Source organism: Eriocheir sinensis, unplaced genomic scaffold, assembly GCF_024679095.1.
Source record: "Eriocheir sinensis breed Jianghai 21 unplaced genomic scaffold, ASM2467909v1 Scaffold1183, whole genome shotgun sequence".
NCBI classification, from domain to species: Eukaryota; Metazoa; Arthropoda; class Malacostraca; order Decapoda; family Varunidae; genus Eriocheir; species Eriocheir sinensis.
The window spans coordinates 30,001-50,000 of record NW_026110500.1 but is presented as its reverse complement, the minus strand read 5'-3'; the positions used below and the strand labels follow the sequence as shown (position 1 = coordinate 50,000).

Below are 20,000 nucleotides of genomic sequence, written 5' to 3'. Positions count from 1 at the left end.
ATAGGGGGGTGAGGAAGGGTGACAAGAGTGAAGGGGTGAGAGATTTGTGTTTGTCCTTGCTATAGGGGGGCGAGGAAGGGTGACAAGAGTGAAGGGGTGAGTGATGTGTGGGGGTGAGGAAGGGGTGACAAGGAGGGTGGAGGATGTGGGGGGTGAGGAAGGGTGACAAGAGTGAAGGGGTGAGTGATGTGTGGGGATGAGGAAGGGTGACAAGAGTGAAGGGGTGAGGATGCGTGGGGGATGAGGAAGGGTGACAAGAGGTGAGGAGTGATGTGTGGGGGTGAGGAAGGTGACAAGAGTGAAGGGGTGAGTGATGTGGGGTGAGGAAGGGTGACAAGAGTGAAGGGGTGATGTGGGGGTGACAAGAGTGATGGGGTGAGTGATGTGTGGGGGGGGTGAGGAAGGGGTGACAAGAGTGAAGGGGTGAGTGATGTGTGGGGGATGAGGAAGGGTGACAAGAGTGAAGGGGTGAGTGATGTGTGGGGGGTGAGGAAGGGTGACAAGAGTGAAGGGGTGAGTGATGTGTGGGGGGTGAGGAAGGGTGACAAGAGTGAAGGGGTGAGTGATGTGTGGGGGGTGAGGAAGGGGTGACAAGAGTGAAGGGGTGAGTGATGTGTGGGGGATGAGGAAGGGTGACAAGAGTGAAGGGGTGAGTGATGTGTGGGGGATGAGGAAGGGTGACAAGAGTGAAGGGGTGAGTGATGTGTGGGGGGGTGAGGAAGGGTGACAAGAGTGAAGGGGTGAGAGATATGTGTTTGTCCTTGCTATAGTTAGCCTGTTCTCACGCCAAGCATCTGCTAGTGAAGTCTTTCTCCTCGGGTGCACCTTCTGAAAGCCCCGGTCCATGTTCAGATGTTTCCGTACAGTGCCACTATTCATATCAAAAGTTACCCTGTTCTCACGCCAAGCATCTTTCTTTCTCTTTAAACATGATATTATTGTACCGTGTGAGGACCCAGCAGCCTCCTGGTACTGAAGGGAAGTGTGGTGTGCCATATAGGTTAAGCATTGGGACCTGTTTGGGTGAGCTACGAGTGCGGATCTTTGCTCTCTATCTCCAGAGTCTGTGTAGTCCACTGTAAGTCAGATTATACTGCTTACTGTACCAGGAATTACCTTCTGAATAAAGCCTCTATTCTTGAACTTAATGACGCCGCAGTTTGCTTGTTTGAAAAGCTGTTATGACTGTTTCCCAAGGCCACAGAAGGCTAACCGGGTTTTCATGGGTGGTTTAACCGTTCATTGTGCAGAGGGAGTGTAAAACTATCACCAGATCAAAGCAACTAGATATATCACCTTACGGCTCAAAAACATCTTGAAAACGATAAAAAAATGCTGTAACTTGCTTTAAAAGTAGCCTGAAAAATGTACCTAAGTCAATTATATCTAAAAAAGTGTCCGGAGATTAGCTAAATGGGTTTGGGGCAAGATAAAGTCATAGGTGTGGCCCTTAAGTTTATTTATAAGACTTCATAGTACAGATACAGTTCACATCTTCCATGACTGGCTTACAGCAGAGCCCACAGAGAAAAGTACAAGTCATCAGAGTTGACTAACACGATTTCTTTCCCTCGGCAGAATTGAATGGCTGAACGGACATCTCTGGCGTCTTGGTCAAGCGGCACACTGCACACTCTGGAAGAAGAAAGAACACCAAGATGTCAAGTTCCTGCAGAATCAGCCTCTTAGTGAAGGAAATGTGCTCTATTTATTTAATAAATAATTGACAAAAAAAAATTTTTTTGCATTTAGAAAAACAATAAGTTATATATATATATATATATATATATATATATATATATATATATATATATATATATATATATATATATATATATATATATATATATATATATATATATATATATATATATATATATATATATATATATATGCAATATATATATATATATATATATATATATATATATATATATATATATATATATATATATATATATATATATATATATATATATATATATATATATATATATATATATATATATATATATATATATATATATATAGATATATATATATATATATATATATATATATATATATATATATATATATATATATATATATATATATATTTATATAGATATATATTAGATATATATTAGATATAGATATATAGATATAGATATATAGATATAGATATAGATATATAGATATAGATATAGATATATAGATATAGATATATAGATATAGATATATAGATATAGATATATAGATATAGATATATAGATATAGATATATACTATAACATCTCAATATAATAGTAAGCAAAATGTTTAAAGTTCTTAACAAAACCTATTAGAAGAGGAATGGAAAGAGAAGTTGATAGTAAAAGAAACACAAAAAGGGAGAGTAAAAGATGAGTTAAAAGAAGAATCAAATCAAGGAAGAGTTGAGAGGAGTGGTAATGAGAGCGTAGACGTATATCAAAGGTCTAAATAATTACCAAAACCGCAAATGAAATATATCAACAAGAGAAGCCTGAACAACACACAAAGAGAACAGAGAAGGTGAAATCTGTGACAACCGAAGCAAATTTTACACAAACTACAAGACGTCCAGCTAAGATAGGCATAAGAGACCTTGTATATGGTAAAGGCAAGGGGTTGGGAGTCTTATAAGTGTTCTGGGGGGAGGAATCCAACCCTAATATACTCGAGAACAGGTCACTTCAACCCGATCTTGACTGGACATCTCGTATATTACGCAATGAGAAGGAATGGAATGATGAAAATAACATGGAATGATATATAGACAAAATAATCATTAAGAAAAAAACTGAGGTACGAACAATACCAATACGTATAAAAACGAAGGAAAAATCTAACAAAACGCATCACAATCTGAGAAACCGAAGCCAACATTACAAAAACTGCCCGGCGTCCAGCCGAGATGGGCACGTGGGACCTTGTGTATGTTATAAGGAAAGGTCGGGAGTCTTGAAATGTGCTCTGGGAGGGAAACTGAACCTTTACTGAAGAACAGGTCACTTAAACCCTCTCGGCAGGATGCCTCGTATATAAAACACTACGCACTGACTAGGAACGGACTGATTATGTGTAGAGAGAGAGAAAGTGAGAAGGAGGAGGTAAATACACAATGGAAGGGAAATAAAATGCGAATAATAAATATACACAGGGAGAGAAAGGTCCAGAGATGGAGGTATAAGGGAGGAAGAAGGAGGAAGAGGCAGAGTCACCACAGGTCAGCCAACACCATCAGGTTAGGTACGGACCCTTGACGAGAGGAACAAAACCCCGGCAAAAACAACAACAATGACAAAAGTAAGTACAAGAACTGGAATAGCAGGAGAATGGATAAATATAGGAAGATGCGGATATTACAGATAAAGGGTGGATAGACTGACCTATAAGTGGATACAAGGAGGTTTAGAAAATATAACTGGAATGTGGAGCCGTGTATAGAGGAAGGTTTTACTATTCGAGGAAAGTGGAACACGAGGCACAGTCCTTGATAAAAATGGGAATAGCAAGAGAATGGATGAAGATAGGAAGATGCAGATAGTGTGGATAGGGAGAGGAAAGACTGACCAATTAGCGAATAAAAGGACTTGGAGGAGCTAGACAGGGAAAGTGGAAGAAATTGGAGTGGCGTAAAAGGAAAAAATGAGTGAGTGAGTGAGTGAGCCATGACCAGGAAAATGATATATATTCACAGCGTGGTCATAAACATAGGTATAGACAGTAGCAGGCACCAGTATGACCTTCCTGGGAGTGTAAAAGAACCCAATTCCTTACAGAGTGAATGAGTGAATGAGTGAGTGAGTGAGCCATGACCAGGAACATGATATATATTCACAGCGTGGTCATAAACATAGCTATAGACAGTAGTAGGCACCAGTATGACCTTCCTGGGAGTGTATATGAACCCAATTCCTTACACAGTGAGTGAGCGAGTGAGTGAGCCATGACCAGGAACATGATATATATTCACAGCGTGGTCATAAACATAGCTATAGACAGTAGCAGGCAGCAGTATGACCTTCCTGGGAGTGTATATGAACCCAATTACTTATAGAGTGAGTGAGCAATGACCTGGAACATGATATATATTCACAGCGTGGTCATAAACATAGCTATAGACAGTAGCAGGCACCAGTATGACCTTCCTGGGAGTGTATATGAACCAAATTCCTTACACAGTGAGTGAGTGAGTGAGTGAGACATGACCAGGAACATGATATATATTCACAGCGTGGTCATAACCATAGCTATAGACAGTAGCAGGCACAAGTATGACCTTCCTGGGAGTGTATAAGAACCGAATTCCTTACACAGTGAGTGAGTGAGTGAGACATGACCAGGAACATGATATATATTCACAGCGTGGTCATAAACATAGCTATAGACAGAAGCAGGCACCAGTATGACCTTCCTGGGAGCATATATGAACCCAATTCCTTACACAGTGAGTGAGTGAGTGAGTGAGCCATGACCAGGAACATGATATATATTCACAGCATGGTCTTAAACATAGCTATAGACAGTAGCAGGCACCAGTATGACCTTCCTGGGAGTGTATATGAACCCAATTCCTTACACAGTGAGTGAGTGAGTGAGTGAGCCATGACCAGGAACATGATATATATTCACAGCGTGGTCTTAAACATAGCTATACACAGTAGCAGGCAAAAACAAACATCCCAATGTAAGTCCCCCTGCAGGTGGTCGCGGCCTGCTTGGGGTTTGATTCTCTTGCACCATCTGTACAAGCAGCAATAATAGCCTTGACAGGTGGGTATTCCAGTGCTTGGCTGGGTTTAGTGTTGCTGTGCTGAGGAGACTGAAGGTGAAGGCTGCAAGGCATAAACCAGCTCAATTAGTGTGTAGGTGGTGGAGCCAGTGACCCAGGAAGAGATGCACAACCTGCCCTTCATTCACAGCCTGTAGCATACATAACCTACCCTGGGTACACCTATAGCCTGGATGGCACACCCAGCCAAAATGTACTGTTAGGTAAGTTGGCCCCAGTGTTGCCTTATTCTGTCCCTGAGTGGTCTGCCCTCCCTGTACAAAGCCTGGCAGGTCACTCAAATGGGTACAGGTGTTAGGGCACGCCTGCTAAACCCGGGTCAAGGACTTTCTTTTCTGGTTTTACAACTAAAATAATTTACTCATGTCCCAGCATACAGTACTAATTGGGTGTTGCAATTATTACAGGCTTGAAGAAAAAGGCAAATAAGAGGAAGATTAGAAGAAGAAGAGGAGGAGGAGGTAAGTGTTAATTTTTCCCCACTCTTAGGAATGGTTTCTCTCTCTCTCTCTCTCTCTCTCTCTCTCTCTCTCTCTCTCTCTCTCTCTCTCTCTCTCTCTCTCTCTCTCTCTCTCTGCTCAAGTTAGTGGCAATGTAGACCCCACAAGATCAGCACAAAGTCATCCTTATCCTTGAAGGGGAGGACCTCTGTCATCGTCAAATAGCACAGCCGACTGGTGGGTCCATCTCTAACGTATGAATGGGTCTGCAGACATGTGGCCACAGGCTCCACTAGTGACAGGCCTCAAAGCCTTGCAGCAGAGTTTTAACAGTGTAATCACAGCAGGGGTGCATACAATCATTATTAAATAGATACCTATCATCCTCATATATCGTATAGCTATGGTGCAGTATGTGCTTTACGTATTAATTTTGGCAGATATTATAATTCTGTAAACTTTTACCGGTAATTATGCTTCTATACCACCACCTAGAGTTATCATTGACTCAATTAAATAAGGATGAGGTCAGCCCCAGCATTTAAACTGCCTGAGAATGGTCCATGTTATTAAGGATGTACCAATACCAAAATTTTTACCGATACCGATACCCCAATATTTGACTGATACCAATACTTGTGCATTAATTTTTTTATACAATAATTCCAGCAGCTAAAAGGCAATATCAAATGTTAATAAAAAAAAAAAAAAAACACTACTCGTTGCTCCACCATAGAAGGAAAGAAAAAAGAAAGTACATTAGTACTCTTAAAATGTGCCGATACCACCCATAGCGATACATCCCTACATGTTATCAAAGGTTTCTGCACTCAAGCACACACACACACACACTTAACATGGCTTTGGTAGGAGTTGTGGGCCTTTCCATGGCTAGTGTTTTGACCCTGGTGGGAGTCTGACAAGGATTCTGTACCCATAACTCTAAAAACTCCTCAGAACACATTTTCCTCTTTTTTGGCATTTAGTTGGCAGCGTCTCAGAATAGCGATCAATGTCCTGAGTGGAATGGCTGACAAAATAATTGCATCCACACCACAGTCTCATAATAATTGTCAATAATCTCTGTAATGCATTGAGGACCTAATGTCAGTGACTCGGAGCTGAGTTAGTTAGCACCAGAATGACATCTTGCATACGAACAAGCACCCTTACGGTCAAGAATTATCACCCCGACCAATTATTATAGTACGCTTACGTCAACAATGTATTCACAGCATATTAGCAATGCATTATCTCGTCAAGGCTCATCAGTGCACTTGTGATCCTGAGTCACTGGCACCTCTCTCCTTCACTGAGCTTGGGTACACAGGGCTAACACGTAGTTTGGAAAGTTTGGTTTAGTGGGCAGCGCAACATCTGTGGTCATATGCCGGAGAGACAGGAGGGGAAGGAATTATAGAAGGGAACAGATCCCAGGAGACGGGACACGACCCCTGATTAATACCTGGTACACTGCTGGGTGGACAGGGGCGTAGGGTATCGGAAAAGTCGCCTAATTTTTTCCACTCTGCCCGGGAATCGAACCCGGGCTCTCTCGGTTGTGAGCCGAGTGTGCTAACCACTGCTTATTGTGTAGCAGCGACGGGCCAAATTTGTGGCTTATTGTGTAGCAGTGACGGGCCAAATTTGTGGCTTATCGTCTAGCAGCGACGGGCCAAATTTGTGCCATGATTTAAACCCCCCAAAACAGATGATACATAATCTGATCACAAATGCTTTGATATATATTATGAAATGGTTTGTGTGAGGGGTGATTTTTTCTCATTTTTCTCGCTTGGAGGGACCATTAAGAAACATGATCCACGCTGCTACCACCGGGTTAAACCTCTCAAGGTGACACTACCAATGGCTCTGAAGGAATAAGGCACAGGACTTTTATTGCAGAACCTGTACAGGGACCAGAACTGACCACTACATCAATAAAACTACCACTGGTGTCATCAAACTACCCCTGGAAATACCGAGAACTCCAACAAAAGTCTTCTCAAATGAGTGTTTCTCAGGTTCATGGTAAAGAACAAGGGTCTCTCTACCACCAGTGTCATAAAACTACCCCTGGAAATGGTGAGAACTCCCACAAAAGTCTTCTCAAAAGTGTGTCTTTAAGGTTCATGGTTCATGGTCATGGTTCATGTCTATAGATTGCATGTTTCAAGTTGAAATATAACTTTGTGAGAAAGAGAAGCAAATCCCTTCATTAAATGTTGAGATACACGCCTTGACAGGTTGGGATAGCATATCCACCGACACTGGCTGCTGCACTAGGAAGGGAATGATCACTGGAAAAAGGAGACCTCATTGTACCAGTGGCAAACGTATAGGGGGCGGGGGTAACCAAGGCCCTGGGTTGGGGGCGACATAATTGGATATAAGAATATTGAATTGTAAAAAATATAAAATAAAATAAAATTCTTTAGTTGAGTCAGTGTGTGATTCTAGCTGTGCTGTTCCCAGAAAGTACATGCAGTGTAGCCACTCTGCTCTTCTCACTGCCTTAGAGGTCATTTAATTGTGTTCCCCAGCCTGACATTTGATAGCTGTCAGAAGGTAGGGGAAGGCCTCCCTCCTCTACCTCACTACACAATGGTCAGGTTTTCCAAACTATTTAATCTTCCATATTTGGCAAGGCTTTCCAAGGAGTCTTTGACATTTCCAGGAGTATAGTTTTATGACCAGGTGGTAGGTTGACCCTTTCTCTGTACCCTGAACCTAAAGAAACACATATTTGGCAAGGCTTTCCTAGGAGTCTTTGACATTTCCAGGAGTATAGTTTTATGACCAGGTGGTAGTTTGACCCTTCCTCTGTACCCTGAACATGAAGAAACACATGTTTGGCAAGGCTTTCCAAGGAGTCTTTGACATTTCCAGGAGTATAGTTTTATGACCAGGTGGTAGGTTGACCCTTCCTCTGTACCCTGAACATGAAGAAACACATATTTGGCAAGGCTTTCCTAGGAGTCTTTGACATTTCCAGGAGTATAGTTTTATGACCAGGTGGTAGTTTGACCCTTCCTCTGTACCCTGAACATGAAGAAACACTCATTAGAACCCGATTGCCCCCCTCTTTGACCTTCAGAAATACAGAACATAGTTGACGTGAGAAGCAAAAGTGTCTTATAATGCCAATCCGAGGATATAGTTAATATTGTGTCATCAAAACCCAGATTAAATTCAAACCTCTCCTGCGTCCATCCCACTCTGATTGGGCTCCTGTTAACGCCGCCCTGCACTGTGACGCCTTGTTTAAGAGGCCCCCGAGCCAAGAAGGACGGAACAGAGAGGGAGAAAGCTGTTGCTGAGAGGGAGAAAATATAAGAAAGATTTTAATGGAAGCGACCAAGATAGATAATGGAGAGAGAGAGAGAGAGAGAGAGAGAGAGAGAGAGAGAGAGAGAAAGAGAGAGAGAATTACCTCCACTAAAAATGATCCACAAAGTCTAAATGGATGTATATAATCCCCCCTTTGCGCCCATGGACCCCCCCTAACGAAACAGACCAGCTATAGTGTAAGCTATCTAATGGGGGCCTTCTCCCCCTCGACAACTTAACAAAACTACAAAAAAGCATCACACTTTCCCTCCTTATTATAAAAATTCCTTGATTGCTCGTTAACCATTTTAGAAAAAAATAAATTAACACTCACCAATGGGTTCCTCCTGTGTTCCTCGTCTTCTTCTTCCTCCTCCTCCTCCTCTTCTTCGTTTGGTAGTGTCTGCAAATCAAGTTCGGTGTCAATTAACTGTGTAAACATTTAACATACTTTTTGTGTACAGTAAACAGTTCAAGAAAAAAAAAGGAACCAATAATGAAAAAAAGCCCGTCACTCCAAAAAAATATCATTATAAATTGTGCGCAACAACTTCAGCATGCGATGGTGTACCCAGTGCAGTCCAGCCCAGTATCACAAGTCTACAACAAAATGACCTGACCTGTCTCCCAAAACCTAGTCCTGATTTGAGTATGTAATGACCTAGCCACCGTAGTAACCTGTCCCAAACATTCATAACAGCTTTTCAAATGAGCAGAGTGCGGCGTCATTACGTTCAAGGCTTTATTCAGAAGGTAATTCCTAACCTATACAGCACACTTCCCTTCAGTACCAGGAGGCTGCCATGTCCCCACACGGCACAATGATACGCTGTTTAACCCTTCTACTAACACGCTGGATGTATCCCACCATTGCCTGGAAGAGTGAGCGTAATGGGGGAAGAATGGGCAACTTGGGGAGGGCCTGGACCCCATTAAAGTAAACCCCATTGACTCTACTGTTTGGCAAGTGCAATTTAGCTTATCCGAAGGGTTTGGCGGCCCCAGTCAAGTGTGATATATGAGGTACAGTCAACGTTGCCAGCTTACCATGAACCACCGTGAACACATATCGCATTTTTTTTTTTTTTACTCATAAGTATTGACACAAAAGCATCAATACTTGACACTAATAACATTAACTTTAATTTTAGGGCGTTATTGGTGCTTGTACAATAGTTTTAGGGTCTTGAAACAATATATGCAATGATTTGAGTACATGGCAACGCTGGGTACAGTGTTGCTGTGATGGGTATACTGTGGACTTATAATAATGTAATATGGCAGTGTACAATTTAGGTCAGTCATGGCACACACCCATTGTAGCTTAGCTAGGGCGGGATTCATCAAACCATTTACCGGACCTCTGTCTGGTAAGTCTCGCGGTATCTCCGCCCACCCGGTAAATCGGCATTCATCAACCACTTACCGGAGCCGTGGTAAGGCCAAAAGTTACTGCGGCTCCGAGCACCCGTAACTGAGTTACCACAGGCGTGGTAAGTGCTTAGACACTGCCGTGGCTCATGTTCGGAGGCGATTTTGAGCCAATGTATTTTTTACCTTGTAACGTGCCCTACACCATCAGAAGCAGAAAAGTATGCAGATTTAGGATCTGGGCTTATAGAAGCCATGTGACGAAAACCAGCTGAGTACGAAGGAGTTGAAGAGAAATAAATGCAAGAAAATGTGTACTCCCTATTCATTTAATTTTGATTTTCGTATGTGTATTTAAACATTATTGTTACAATTTTATGTTAGTGTGATGCAGAATTTTCTCAAGAAGATGATGGTGGTCTACATTTTTCTCAAAAATGAATGTTGGGGTCAGGAAACGGGGTGGGAGTGAGGGGTGTGAAGTCGTCGGTTTGGGATGAACTGGGCACACCCGTGCACAGCCTCAGGCTGGCTTCACTTGCAGGCCGCACTCTATAGTATGTAAGTCTGTGGAACTGTCCACCCACATGACTTTTCCCTACTTGTTAAAACACTGCAGAGGGAATAATGTTCTGCCTGTGACAGTCACCTCCCGTCTCAAGTCTCCAATATTCTTGCTGTGGAGTTTAATGTCGTAAAATTTTGCTCTGACCTCCTCCACACTACTCACGAAGCCACTCGATCACGCCATTCACCTCAGCAGCCACAGCTTCCCACGCCCACACCCATTGCTTGGCTGCACCAGTGAGGCATGATGACAATGGCCCCCTAGTCAGTTTTGGTTGCGAGGGGTGAGTATGGGCAAACATTAGAATAATACCCAGTCTTGTGATAGCGAGGCACGCAGCTGGCGTTGGCGATGGAAAACTATGTAGGTAACATACAAAAATGTTCAGAATATTGCTAGGCTACATAAGCAAGTATATTTTTATTTCAAGAATAAATATACAAGTAACGGCATTCATTCGTAAAAAACGCCACATCTAATTGAGGGATCACCACGCTAATTATTTGTTTTAAGGCAGTATTTACGCCTGTACAATACACATGTCTTGATTTTGAAGTCTGTGTATTAGTAAACAAACGACACGTGAAAGCTGAAATACAGCATCAAAGGTCGCACGTGATTGGCTATCCAGCCCAACCAATTGTTGCTAGGGTGCGAGTTACCGGAGCGTTACCATACTGTTGATGAATGCCGTGTTTGAAAGATGCCGCAGCTCTGGTAGCGCTCCGGTAAATGTGAGAGATACCAAAGGCGTGGTTGGTAAGATTGATGAATCCGGGCCTAGGGCGGCATTCTGAGCCCCTCAAGTTAACCAATTTTAAAGGCCGAAAAGGTGGTCAGTCGGTTTCTAATGAGTGTTTTCTTAGGTTCATGGTACAGAGGAAGGGTTAAACCACCACCTGGGCCAACCCCCGGGAATGCCTATGACTCCTAGGAAAGCCGTCTTAAGTATGTGTCTTGGCTATATTTAAGAATGTGACCATCAGACACTTCTACCTTTCACATCAACTATTTCCAAAGGACAAAAAGGAGACTAATTAGACTCTATTGAGTGTTTCTTTTAGGTTCATGGTACATAGGAAGGGTTATTAAACCACCACCTGGGTCATGAAGCTAGTACCCCTGGAATGACCTCAAACTCCAACGAACGCCTTGTTAAATGTGTGTTCCAGGAGGGCAATTAATAAGACTATGACCTGACCCTCACATCAACTACTTCCAAAGGCCAAAAAGGAGAATAATTAGGTTCTATTGAGTGTTTCTTTTAGGTTCATGGTACATAGGAAGGGTTATTAAAGCACCACCTGGGTCATGAAGCTAGTACCCCTGGAACGACCTCAAACTCCAACGAACGCCTTGTTAAATGTGTGTTCCAGGTGGGCAATTAATATGACCTGACCCTCACATCAACTATTACTCCTTTACGATTTAGACTCTTTCAAAGTATATTGGATGACAGATAGATAGATAGATAATAGATAAGATACATATACAAAAATAAACACATAGATTTACACATAGTTGAAATATACATACATATTAAAAATCAGTGCACATTTTTACCAAATATAGATTATATAGTGATTAGGAGACACTGCATCTATTACCTATATTTATCTATTGTACCATTATCTAGCACCTTTTATGACACCTTGATAACACTCCTCCTGGGAACAGAGAGTGGAGGAAAGATTGGAGGGAAGGAAGAAAGATTGGAGGGAGTTGGGAAGGAGAGATTGGAGGAAAGGAGAAAAAATTGGAGGGAAGGAAAGATTGGAGGGGTGGAAACATTGAAACATTTTATTATACATGCAATTTGTATATACATTGGTTGATATAACATAGATTAGTTGTGCAAGTAGCCCATAGGAAGCTAGAGCTTTTGGGGCAACAATTGGTATAGATTTTTTTAAATTTTATTTTTTTCTGGACATGTTAGTCTACTAAATTTCTGGCCCAAGTAACATTAGACGAAGTATTCAAAATAATAATCTAGCAATATAATATAATGACATAATAATAATGATAATAATAATGGTACACAACAGTTGAAGATAATAGTAATAGTAATAATAATAGTAAAAGTAGTGATAGTGATAATAATAATAATAATAATAATAATAATAATAATAATAATAATAATAATAATGACATTGAATAAGAGATATATGCAGCTTTTATAGTACGGATAGTATATATTTTTTTAGATGATTTTTAAAGGAATTTAGGTTTGGAAGGAGTTTTATGTGTTGAGGTATTGAGTTCCATAGTTTGGGGCCATTGCATGACAGGGAGTGTTGATATAGGGATAGGGCGTGTGGAGGTACATTCAGATTGTGGCTGGTACGAGTGTGATAGTTATGGTGGGGTTGCAGTAACATAGTATGTTCACTTTTTGTTTTATACATATAAATACCCATATGAAGTTTATTTAAATTGAAAAGTGTTAAAGTATTTGTTTCCTTAAAGAGTGGTAGAGAGTGTGCGTAATATTCGCTGTTTGTAATAATTCTTCTTATTTTCTTTTGTAATTGGAAAAGGGGTAACAGATGGGTTGGGTAAGTGTTACACCAAATGGGTATGCAATAACTTAGAATGGGTAAGACATGAGCATCATATATGATTTTCAAAACATAACGAGGCATGTGATCTTTAATTTTAAAGAGAAGGGCAACTATTCTAGATAGTTTAAGGGACATATTTGATATATGAGGTTTGAATGTTAGTGAGTCATCAAAAGTGATCCCTAATAGTGTATGCTGGGTTATTCTTTTTATTATACTGAAATTGTAAAATAATGGAGGTAGAGATTGTGTATGTTTGTTGGTGAATAGCATATAATAAGTTTTATTTTGATTTACTGTCAATCTATTGCTCACACACCATTTATAGAAGATATCCATTTCCGTCTTGGCTTTATGTACCATGGCAGTTGGGTCTGTACCAGTTATATATAGAGTTGAGTCATCGGCAAATAATATAGTTTTACAGTTTTTGAATATATGTGGTAGGTCATTAATGCAAAATGAAAATAGAATTGGACCTAGAACACTTCCCTGTGGTATTCCATATTTAATAAGCCGTGGTGTGGAGGAGTGGTCGAGCAATTTAGTGGATTGAGTTCTGTTTATCAAGTAGTCTTTGAACCAGTCATGTATGATTCCTCTAATGCCGTAATGATATAATTTTTTCAATAAAATGTCATGTCGAACAGTGTCAAATGCTTTTTGGAAATCTATATAGATACTTAACAGAGAATTTTTTGATCCTGGTGTAGAGTAGATTTTTTCACTTAAATTACTTCAAGCATTAAATGTACTTAACCCTTGTCTGAAGCCGTATTGATATGGAGTTATAACTCACTTATTCTCTAGGAAATTTACTAGATTAGCTTTCATTATTTTTTCGAATATTTTTGAAAATACATCTAACAGAGAAATTGGTCTGTAGTTACTTAATAGATCTTTATGGCCCTTTTTATAAATTGGAATTATATTAGCATGTTTTAGACATTGTGGGAGTTTACCATAAAATATAGATTGGTTAAATAAAATTGATAAAGGAATGGCTAGTTGGTATTTGTTGTTTTTTATAAGAAATACAGAACTTTCATTTATACTGGCTTTTGTGTTTTTTAGGTTGTTTATTATAACGATTACCTCTTGGGGGTCAATATGAGGAGCTGCCATAGATGTTGGATAACTGTTGGGGAGAAAGCTAATAGGGTCAATATTAAATGGTGGAATGTTACTATCTAGGTGAGGTTCACATAGTATTCATTAATGCTTCAGTTATTTCATCTGGACTTGTTAATATTTTGTTGTTATAGGAAATGTAATTTAGATAAGTTCTATTGTGATTGTTTTTTAAATCATTAATAGCTTTCCATATTACTTTTGTATTGTTTTTAAAGCTTGTAAATGTATTCATATAATATGGTTTCTTGGCAGTTCTTATCGTTGTGTTTAGTGTATTTCGATACTTGTTATAATACTCTTCAGATATGGCCCCAATTTTGTAGTCCTTTTACAAATTGTTTTTAGTTTTTATGGATTTTAAGATAGCTTGTGTGATCCAGGGACTATTAAATCGTTTTTCTGATATATGTTTTGTTTTTATAGGAAAGCATTCCTCAAATAGGTCTTGAATATTTTTAATGAATGTAGCACAATTTAAGTTAACATCTTGTACAGATAGATAGTCTTGCCAGCATATAAAGTTAAGTTTAATTGAAAACAGCTGTTTATTATTATTAGATATGTCTTGGATTTTTTGTTATAGAGTTTAGCTGATATATTTAAGAACATTGGGAGATGATCTGAGATGGGAAAGTGCAAAATACCTGTTTTTAAAGTTTATGCATCACAGGACTTAGCACAGGGGGGAGTTTGGAAAAAGTTTGATGTAGTCGGCGCAACATCTGAGGTCACTTGCCGGAGAGAGGCAGAAGGGGAAGGAATTATAGAAGGGAACAGACCCCAGGAGATGGGACACAACCCCCGATTAATACCTGGTAACCACTCACTGCTGGGTGGACAGGGGCGTAGGGTATCGGAAAAGCCGCTCAAATTTTTCCACTCCGCCCGGGAATTGAACCCGGGCTCTCTCGTCGGTGGAAAATGGCAAAATGAGCGTTATGGCGAGTCCATTGGAGGCACCAGCGTACCACCCCATACGAACTCAAAGTCTAGACAAATCTGTGTTTCTTTAAGTTCTTGGTACAGAGGAAGGGTCACACTACCACCAGGGTCATTAAACTAGCCCTGGAAATTCCCCAAACTCCTATGAAAGTCTAGACAAATGTGTGTTTCTTTAGGTTCATGGTACAGAGGAAGGGTCACACTACCTCCAGAGTCATAAAACTAGCCCTGGAAATGCCCCAAACTCCAATGAAAGTCTTGACAAATGAGTTCCTTTAAATTCTTGGTACAGAGGAAGGGTCACACTACCACCAGGGTCATTAAACTAGCCCTGGAAATGCCTCTCAAAGCTCCTATGAAAGCCTCAAATATGTAAACTGCTGAAGGGTTTAAATAACCTGGCTTTTTATCCTAATCTATCCAAGAGACAAGAAGGAAGGAAGGAAGGAGAGTTTTATGGAAGGAAAATGATTCAACACTCACCAATGTCTGTCTGTCTGCCTGCCTGCTGGTCTTCAAAGTCATCCTCCTCTTCCTCTTCATCATCTTCTTTTTCTTCCTCTTCCTTCTCTTGTCTCTATAAGTAAGGAGATTAATAAAGTTGATAGTTTATTTTTTTGTGGTAATAAATTCTTTTTAAGGTAAAAATACATAAATAGATAGATATTGAGAGAGAGAGAGAGAGAGAGAGAGAGAGAGAGAGAGAGAATAAGAGAGAGAGAGAATAAGAGAGACAGAGAATTAATGAGACAGAGAGAGACAGAGAATTAAAGAGACACAGAGACAGGGAATGAAATAGGCAGAGACACAGAGAATGAAAGAGACAGAGAGAATTAAAGAGATGGAGACAGAGAGAGAATTAAAGAGACAGAGACAGAGAGAATTAAAGAGACAGAGACAGAGAATTAAAGAGACGTGGATGATACGTCCAATATGCAGCATTAGTGTGGTCACCTAGATTGAAGAAAGAAATTATAAAGTTGTAAAGAATACAGAGAGCAGCGACTAAATTACCAGAAACTCTGAGAGAACATACTTGTGAAGAAAGACTGGAGAAATTGGGACTGACAGCACTGGAGAGAGAGAGAGAGAGAGGGGACCTAATACAGGATACAGGAGGGATTGGAGAAATTGGACAGGGAAGACCTAGTGGAACGTGACAGAAGTGTGACAAGAGGCAATGTTAAGAAATTGAAGAAGAGGGACTGTAGGAGAGACATCAAGAAATACAGTTTTCCATACATAACAACATGGAACGGACTTGACGAGGAGACTGTGTGTGCAAAAACGATTCATGAACTGAAAGCCAAACTGGATGATAAGCGTTATGGAGACGGGACAGCACGGGCCTAGTACAGCTCTTTTCCTGGATTTCACAAATAAGTAAACACACACACACACACACACGGTGTATTGTCGGGTAGTCAGTGGTATATTTTCCATAATCACGTCTGTGTCCTTCCATTCCTTCTCCTCCACAAATCTGTTTCTTTATCATAACTATTATAAGGAAATACAATTCAACACACACACGTCATCTACGAATAACACAAATTTCTCTGTATGCATACATCTCAAAATGATCAAATAATCTATGTTTCTTTACGTGCACCATTTAATTCTGCATGTTTTTATATATAATACATGATGATTATGTTGACTTTATGGCTGAAAATTTGTTATAAACAGAAGCGACGTTTGAAATTTGGTGCTCGTGGCCAGCCCGGATATGGCGCCGTTTTGGCCCGGCCGTAGTAAAGGGGTTGAGCCTGTGGTGTCCTGTTGGTCAGGCATAAATAAACCAAAAATTGAAAATGGGCAGCTCCTTAGTGCCTCCCTTGAGTGAGAAAGTGCTGGGCCAGCCCCTGCTACTTACTGTGGAATGCTTCTTCATATAAAAATCACGGATCAAACAACAGATAAACATGGACCCTCTTCACATACACAGACAAGCACACAGACTTACACTTATGTACAAGATCACAAACAATCACATTGACATTGACCCACAAACATACCTTCACAAGGCAAATAGTCAACGTACTCGTGAAGGGATATACAGCACACCAATACCACATGGGAAACACTCCACTATCCACCACAGAGGCAGAGAAAGACCTGGGAGTGTATGTTACCAGGCTACCAGTGAAGGGATATCCAGCACACCAATACCACATGGGAAACACTCCACTATCCACCACAGAGGCAGAGAAAGACCTGGGAGTGTATGTTACCAGGCTACCAGTGAAGGGATATCCAGCACACCAATACCACATGGGAAACACTCCAATATTCACCACAGAGGCAGAGAAAGACATGGGAGTATATGTTACCAGGCTACCAGTGAAGGGATATCCAGCACACCAATACCACATGGGAAACACTCCACTATCCACCACAGAGGCAGAGAAAGACATGGGAGTATATGTTATCAGGCTACCAGTGAAGGGATATCCAGCACACCAATACCACATGGGAAACACTCCACTATCCACCACAGAGGCAGAGAAAGACATGGGAGTATATGTTATCAGGCTACCAGTGAAAGCCAAATTCGTTCCAACTGCAGTGGACGGGTTAAAATGTGCCGATACCACCGATACCAATACATCGGTACATGCCTACTGGAGACAGTGTGTGGAGGAAGACATGAGAAGGATGAACAACTGGGAGAGAGTATGTGATCATCAAGAGTGGGAGACCTGGGTCGGTCTTATAAGACATTTTGGGTTCTCATATCAGCTATTTCTAAAGGTCAAAGAGTGGGTCAATCAGGTTCCAATGAGTGTTTCCTTAGGTTCACGGTACAGAAGAAGAATCAAACTACCACCAGGGCCATAAAACTAATCCTGCTCAAAACTCCAACGAATGCCTTGTCAAATATGTGAACTTGGGCGACGGAATGTTTAGCTATACGGCCCCTAGTCACCTAGCAACTACCTGACTGACTTACCGGGTGGGAGGGCTGGGGCGTGCTCTCCACCTGGCACAGGATGAGGATGGAGGAGGTGCCCAGGTTGAAGTCAATCCAAACCCTCGGGTAACTCACACTTTGTAGGCCGCAGGGAAGGAAAGGATGATCAGTAGGTAATGAAAAAAATATATCAAAATTGTGAAAACTTTCTATTTTTTATTTTTACAGCAAAGGGAGGCAGCTCAAAGGCAATAAGGGGGGAGAGAGAGAGAGAGAGAGAGAGAGAGAGAGAGAGAGAGAGTTTTGTTTAGTGAGCGCAACATCTGTGGTCATATGCCGGAGAGAGACAGGAGGGGAAGGAATTATATGAGAAGGGAACAGACCCCAGGAGACGGGACACAACATCTGTGGTCATATGCCGGAGAGAGACAGGAGGGGAAGGAATTATAGGAGAAGGGAACAGACCCCAGGAGACGGGACACAACATCTGTGGTCATATGCCGGCGGGAGACAGGAGGGGAAGGAATTATAGGAGAAGGGAACAGACCCCAGAAGACGGGACACAACCCCCGATTAATACCTGGTACACTGCTGGGTGGACAGGGGCTACGTAGGGTATTGGAAAAGCCGCCCAAATTTTTCCACTCCACTCGGGAATTGAACCCGGGCTCTCTCGGTTGTGAGCCGAGTGTGTGAACCAGTGCACCACGAAGACCCCATAAAAAAATAAATAATAAATAAATAAATAAAAATCATTAACATTCGTAGTAACAGCAGCAGCAGCAGCATACCTTAGGCTTGCACAGCTTGAGGTTCCCAATGTGCATAGTGTAGCAGGGCACGGCGAACACCTGTCGACTGTCCCCAAGCGTGCTGTTGTAGGCGTTCAGGAAGTGTCGGCAGTGCTGGAAGGGGAGCAAACAGGTCACTCACTATACACACACACACACATACAAAAAAATAATTAACCCGGTAGCAGCGGGGATCATGTTTCTTAATGGTCCCTCTAAGCGAGAAAATGAGAAAAAATCACCCCTCACACAAACCATTTCATAATATATATCAAAGCATTTGTGATCAGTTTATGTGTCATCTTTTTTTGGGGTTTATATCGTGGCACAAATTTGGCCCGTCACTGCTACACGGTAAAGTCACAAATTTGGATCATCGCTGCTACACGGTAAAGCCACAAATTTGGCCCATCGCTGCTACACGGTAAAGCCACAAATTTGGCCCATCGCTGCTACACGGTTAAATCACAACAAAATAAAGTCACTATACTCTAACATGAGCTCTGTGGCTTGGGCCGGGGAAACCTCCATTGTTGACAGATCTAGCGATGACCTGCACATGGCAATCTGTCTCACTGTTATTCCGTACGTTATCTATTTGTGGAATATACACATAGTCATAATACGACTGCATGGTGTTATGAATGGCTTGGGATTACAGGGAAAGACAACGACTGATACACGCCCAGTCCTGACTGAGGTCAGACGTGGGTCATGGCGCTCCGCATGGAGTAGCCCGGGGCCAGCCTGTTGGCCTCTCCCCTTCCCCTCCAGCCCCCTCTCCCCTTTCATCAAGAAACCTACTTCCAGAATCACTACATAGCAAGTTAATTTTTTTGTGACTAAGTGAAATCATGGTGACAGTCTGACAGACAGTGAGTGGAGTGCGTGTGTGGTATCGGGATCGCCGAGTGTGTCGCCGCCGCGGCCTTCCATCAGGCCCCTGCCGACTCCCTGAGGTCTCCCCCAGGCCCGCCCATCCTGCTGTTGAAGTCTGGTCAGGTGCAGTGCAGTGGAGGACTCGTCACTCAGGTGGGGGCAATGTGCAGGCTGCTCACCACCGAGGCTGTGCAGTCTGTTCCCAGGCACAGCAGCGAGTCTTCACATCTGTCTCGCCACCTGTGTTGGATTAGCACTCCACCGCTAAGC

General features: G+C 41.5%; 1 long non-coding RNA gene across 4 annotated transcripts in view; it reads right to left on the bottom strand.

Moving 5' to 3' along the window:
* Positions 1-1,442: 1,442 nt before the first annotated feature.
* LOC126989471 (uncharacterized) overlaps positions 1,443-20,000 on the bottom strand; it is a 41,702-nt gene continuing 23,144 nt past the window's right edge. For all 4 annotated transcript variants that reach the window (XR_007743310.1, XR_007743308.1, XR_007743307.1 and 1 more), the window contains 5 exons: positions 18,852-18,965; positions 18,100-18,196; positions 15,630-15,723; positions 8,902-8,970; positions 1,443-1,635 (listed from right to left, as the gene is read on the bottom strand). This is a non-coding gene — a long non-coding RNA (uncharacterized LOC126989471). The remainder of the gene's footprint in view (positions 1,636-8,901; positions 8,971-15,629; positions 15,724-18,099; positions 18,197-18,851; positions 18,966-20,000) is intronic.